Here is a 6,802-nt window from a genome sequence, read left to right on the forward strand (position 1 = left end):
GGAGAAGAGAAAAGGAGGCAAGAGGTGGCCGCGCGCCCCTCCCCTCCCTAGTCCGAATAGGACAAGGAGAGGGGGGCGCCCCCCCCACCTTTCCTTTCCCTCTTCCTCCTCTTTCCCACTTCTCCTTCTCCAACTAGGAAAGAAGGGAGTAGGACTCCCCCTTGGCACGCTCTCCTTGGCCGGCCGCCCCCTTCCCTTGGCTCCTTTATATACGGGGGCAAGGGGGCACCCTAGAACACACAAGTTGATCTTCGTGATCGTTCCTTAGCCGTGTGCGGTGCCCCCCTCCACCATATTCCACCTCGGTCATATTGTAGCGGTGCTTAGGCGAAGCCCTGCGACGGTTGAACATCAAGATCGTCACCACGCCGTCGTGCTGACGGAACTCCTCCCCGAAGCTTTGCTGGATCGGAGCCCGGGGAGCGTCATCGAGCTGAACGTGTGCCAAGAACTCGGAGGTGCCGGAGTAACGGTGCTTGGATCGGTTGGACCGGGAAGACGTACGACTACTTCCTCTACGTTGCGTCAACGCTTCCGCTTCGGTCTACGAGGGTACGTAGACAACACTCTCCCCTCTCGTTGCTATGCATCACCATGATCTTGCGTGTGCGTAGGAAATTTTTTGAAGTTACTACGTTCCCCAACAGTGGCATCCGAGCCAGGTTTTATGCGTTGATGTTATATGCACGAGTAGAACACAAGTGAGTTGTGGACGATATAAGTCATACTGCTTACCAGCATGTCACACTTTGGTTCGGCGGTATTGTTGGATGAAGCGGCCCGAACCGACATTACGCGTACGCTTACGCGAGACTGGTTTTACCGCCGTGCTATGCACACAGGTGACTAGCGGGTGTCAGTTTCTCCAACTTTAGTTGAACCGAGTGTGGCTACGCCCGATCCTTGAGAAGGTTAAAACAGCACTAACTTGACAAGCTATCATTGTGGTTTTCGATGCGTAGGTAAGAACGGTTCTTGCTCAGCCCGTAGCAGCCACGTAAAACTTGCAACAACAAAGTAGAGGATGTCTAACTTGTTTTTGCAGGGCATGTTGTGATGTGATATGGTCAAGACGTGATGAGATATAAGTTATTGTATAAGATGATCATGTTTTGTTGAAGTTATCGGCAACTGGCAGAAGCCTTATGGTTGTCTCTTTATTGCATAAGATGCAAGAGCCAGATAATTGCTTTACTTTATCGCTATGAGATAGCAATAGTTGCAAGAGCAGTAGTTGGCGAGACGACCATGTGACGACACATTGATATAGATCAAGACGATGGAGATCATGGTGTCATGCCAGTGACGATGGTAATCATGACGATGCTTTGGAGATGGAGATCAAAGGCACAAGATGATGATGGCCATATCATGTCACATATTTTGATTGCATGTGATGTTTATCTTTTATACATCTTACTTTGCTTAGTTATGATGGTAGCATTATAAGATGATCTCTCACTAAATTTCAAGATAAAAGTGTTCTCCCTGAGTATGCACCGTTGCCAAAGTTCGTCGTGCCCAGACACCATGTGATGATCGGGTGTGATAAGCTCTACGTCCATCTACAACGGGTGCAAGCCATTTTTGCACACGCAGAAATACTCGGGTTAAACTTGACGAGCCTAGCATATGCAGATATGGCCTCGAAACACTGGACACCGAAAGGTCGAGCGTGAATCATATAGTAGATATGATCAACATAATGATGTTCACCATTGAAAACTACTCCATTTCACGTAATGATCGGTTATGGTTTAGTTGATATGGATCACGTGATCACTTAGATGATTAGAGGGATGTCTATCTAAGTGGGAGTTCTTAAGTAATATGATTAATTGAACTTTAATTTATCATGAACTTAGTCCTGGTAGTATTAGCATATCTATGTTGTAGATCAATAGCTCGCGTTTAGCTCCTCTGTTTTATTTTTGATATGTTCCTAGAGAAAACTAAGTTGAAAAATTTTAGTAGCAATGATGCGGATTGGATCCGTGATCTGAGGATTATCCTCATTGCTGCATAGAAGAATTATGTCCTTGATGCACCGCTAGGTGACAGACCTATTGCAGGAGTAGATGCAGACATCATGAACGTTTGGCTAGCTCAATATGATGACTACTTGATAGTTTAGTGCACCATGCTTAACAGCTTAGAATCGGGACTTCAAAGACGTTTTGAACGTCATGGATCATATGGATGTTCCAGGAGTTGAAGTTAATATTTCAAGCAAATACCCGAGTTGAGAGATATGAAGTCTCCAACAAGTTCTATAGCTAAAAGATGGAGGAGAATAGCTCAAGCAGTGAGCATGTGTTCATATTGTCTGGGTACTACAATCGCTTGAATCAAGTGGGAGTTAATCTTCCAGATAAAATAGTGATTGACATAATTCTCTAGTCACCATCACCAAGTTAGTAGAACTTCGTGACGAACTATAGTATGCAAGGGATGACGAAAACGATTCCCGAGCTTTTCATGATGATGAAATCGATGAAGGTAGAAATCAAGAAAGAGCATCAAGTGTTGATGATTAACAAGACCACTAGTTTCAGGAAAAGGGCAAAGGGAAAGAAAGGGAACTTCAAGAAGAACGGCAAGCAAGTTGCCGCTCAAGCGAAGAAGCCCAAGTCTGGACCTAAGCCTGAGATTGAGTGCTTCTACTACAAAGGGACTGGTTACTAGAAGCGGAACTGCCCCAAGTATTTGGCGGATAAGAAGGATGGCGAAGTGAACAAAGGTATATTTGATATACAGATTATTGATGTGTATTTTACTAGTGTTCGTAGCAACCCCTCGGTATTTGATATTGGTTCAGTTGCTAAGAGTAGTAACTCGAAACAGGAGTTGCAGAATGAACAGAGACTAGTTAAGGATGAAGTGACGATGTGTGTTGGAAGTGGTTCCAAGATTGATATGATCATCATCGCACACTCCCTATACTTTCGGGATTAGTGTTGAACCTAAATAAGTGTTATTTGATGTTTGCGTTGAGCATGAATATGATTTTGTCATGTTTATTGCAATACGGTTATTCATTTAAGTAAGAGAATAAATTGTTGTTCTGTTTACATGAATAAAACCTTCGATGGTCATACACCCAATGAAACAAGTTCATTGGATCTCGATCGTAGTGATACACATATTCATAATATTGAAACCAAAAGATGCAAAGTTAATAATGATAGTGCAACTTATTTGTGGCACTGTCGTTTAGGTCATATTGGCGTAAAGCGCATGAAGAAACTCCATGCTGATGGACTTTTGGAATCACTTGATTATGAATCACTTGATGCTTGCGAACCATGCCTCATGGGCAAGATGACTAAGACTCCATTCTCCAGAACAATGGAGCGAGCAACTGACTTCTGGAAATAATACATACTGATGTATGCGGTCCGATGAGTGTTAAGGCTCACGGCAAGTATCGTTGTTTTCTGACCTTCACAGATGATTTGAGCAGATATGAGTATATCTACTTAATGAAACACAAATCTGAAACAGTTGAAAAGTTCAAAGAATTCCAGAGTGAAGTGGAGAATCATCATAACAAAAATAAAAGTTTCTACAATATGATCGCAGAAGTAAAATATTTGAGTTACGAGTTTGGCCTTCAGTTAAAACAATGTGAAATAGTTTCACTACTCACGCCACCTGGAACACCATAGTGTAATGGTGTGTCCGAACATCGTAACCGTACTTTATTAGATATGGTGTGATCTATGATGTCTCTTACCAATTTACCACTATCGTTTTGGGGTTATGCATTAGAGACAGCTACATTCACGTTAAATAGGGCACCATCTAAATCCGTTGAGACGACACCGTATGAACTATGGTTTGGCAAGAAACCTAAGCTGTCGTTTCTTAAAGTTTGAGGTTGCAATGCTTATGTGAAAAAGTTTCAACCTAATAAGCTCAAACCCAAATCGGATAAGTGCGTCTTCATAGGCTACCCAAAAGAAAATGTTGGGTACACCTTCTATCACAGATCCGAAGGCAAGATATTCATTGCTGAGAATGGATCCTTTCTAGAGAAGGAGTTTCTCTCGAAAGAAGTGAGTGGGAGGAAAGTAGAACTTGATGAGGTAACTGTACCTGCTCCCTTATTGGAAAGTAGTTCATCACAGAAATCTGTTCCTGTGGCTACTACACTAATTAGTGAGGAAGCTAATGATGATGATCATGTAACTTCAGATCAAGTTACTAATGAACCTCGTAGGTAAACCAGAATGAGATCCGCACCAGAGTGGTACGGTAATCCTGTTCTGGAGGTCATGTTACTTGACCATGACGAGCCTACGAACTATGAGGAAGCGATGATGAGCCTAGATTCCGCGAAATGGCTTGAGGCCATGAAATCTGAGATGGGATCCATGCATGAGAACAAAGTGTGGACTTTGGTTGACTTGCCCGTTGATCGACAAGCAATTGAGATTAAATGGATCTTCAAGAGGAAGACAGACGCTGATAGTAGTGTTACTATCTACAAAGCTAGAATTGTCGCAAAAGGTTTTCGACAAGTTCAAGGTGTTGACTACGATGAGAGTTTCTCACTCGTATCTATGCTTAAGTCTATCCGAATCATGTTAGCAATTGCCACATTTTTTGAAATCTGGCAAATGGATAAACAAAACTACATTCCTTAATGGATTTATTAAAGAAGAGTTGTATATGATGCAACAAGAAAGTTTTGTCAATCCTAAAGGTGCTAACAAAATATACAAGCTCCAGCGATCCATCTATGGACTGGTGCAAGCATCTCGGAGTTGGAATATACGCTTTGATAAGTTGATCAAAGCATATAGTTTTATACAGACTTATGGTGAAGCCTGTATTTACAAGAAAGTGAGTGGGAGCACTACAACATTTCTGATAAGTATATGTGAATGACATATTGTTGATCGGAGATAATGTAGAATTATTCTGCAAAGCATAAAGGAGTGTTTGAAAGGAGTTTTTCAAAGAAAGACCTCGGTGAAGCTGCTTACATATTGAGCATCAAGATCTATAGAGATAGATCAAGACGCTTGATAAGTTTTTCAATGAGTACATACCTTGACAAGATTTTGAAGTAGTTCAAAATGGAACAGTCAAAGAAAGAGTTCTTGCCTGTGTTACAAGGTGTGAAACTAAGAAAGACTCAAAGCCCGACCACGGCAGAAGATAGAAAGAGAATGAAAGTCATTCCCTATGCCTTGGCCATAGGTTCTATAAAATATGCCATGTTGTGTACCAGATCTATTGTATACCCTACACTATTTTTGGCAAGGGGTACAATAGTGATCTAGGAGTATATCACTGGACAGCAGTCAAAATTATCCTTAGTGGAATAAGGATATGTTTCTCGATTACGGAGGTGACAAAAAGGTTCGTCGTAAAGGGTTACGTCGATGCAAATTTTGACACTGATCCAGATGACTCTAAATCTCAATCTGGACACATATTTAAAGTGGAAGCAATTAGCTAGAGTAGCTCCGTGTAGAGCATTGTTGACATAGAAATTTGCAAAATACTTACGGATCTGAATGTGGCAGACCCGTTGACTAAACTTCTCTCACAAGCAAAAACATGATCACACCTTAGTACTCTTTGGGTGTTAATCACATAGCGATGTGAACTAGATTATTGACTCTAGTAAACCCTTTGGGTGTTGGTCACATGTCGATGTGAACTATGGGTGTTAATCACACGGTGATGTGAACTATTGGTATTAAATCACATGGCGATGTGAACTAGATTATTGACTCTAGTGCAAGTGGGAGACTGAAGGAAATATGCCCTAGAGGCAATAATAAAGTTATTATTTATTTCCTTATATCATGTTAAATATTTATTATTCATGCTAGAATTGTATTAACGGGAAACATAATACATGTGTGAATATATAGACAAACAATATGTCACTAGTATGCCTCTACTTGACTAGCTCGTTGATCAAAGATGGTTATGTTTCCTAACCATAGACATGAGTTGTCATTTGATTAACGGGATCACATCATTAGGAGAATGATGTGATTGACTTGACCCATTCCGTTAGCTTAGCACTTGATCGTTTAGTTTGTTGTTATTGCTTTCTTCATGACTTATACATGTTCCTATGACTATGAGATTATGCAACTCCCGTTTACCGGAGGAACAGTTTGTGTGCTACCAAACGTCACAACATAACTGGGTGATTATAAAGGTGCTCTACAGGTGTCTCCAAAGGTACATGTTGGGTTGGCGTATTTCGAGATTAGGATTTGTCACTCCGATTGTTGGAGAGGTATCTCTGGGCCCTCTCGGTAATGCACATCACATAAGCCTTGCAAGCATTGCAACTAATGAGTTAGTTGTGAGATGATGTATTACGGAACGAGTAAAGAGACTTGCCGGTAATGAGATTGAACTAGGTATTGAGATACCGACGATCGAATCTCGGGCAAGTAACATACCGATGACAAAGGGAACAACGTATGTTGTTATGCGGTCTGACCGATAAAGATCTTTGTAGAATATGTAGGAACCAATATGAGCATCCAGGTTCTGCTATTGGTTATTGACCGGAGACGTGTCTCGGTCATGTCTACATCGTTCTTGAACTGTAGGGTCCGCACGCTTAACGTTACGATGATAGTTTCATTATGAGTTTATGTATTTTGATGTACCAAAGGTTGTTCGGAGTCCCGGATGTGATCATGGACATGACGAGGAGTCTTGAAATGGTCGAGACATAAAGATCGATATATTGGAAGCCTATATTTGGATATCGGAATCGTTCCAGGTGAAATCGGGATTTTACCGGAGTACCGGGGGGTTA

This window comes from Triticum dicoccoides, chromosome 6A, assembly GCF_002162155.2.
Source record: "Triticum dicoccoides isolate Atlit2015 ecotype Zavitan chromosome 6A, WEW_v2.0, whole genome shotgun sequence".
NCBI classification, from domain to species: Eukaryota; Viridiplantae; Streptophyta; class Magnoliopsida; order Poales; family Poaceae; genus Triticum; species Triticum dicoccoides.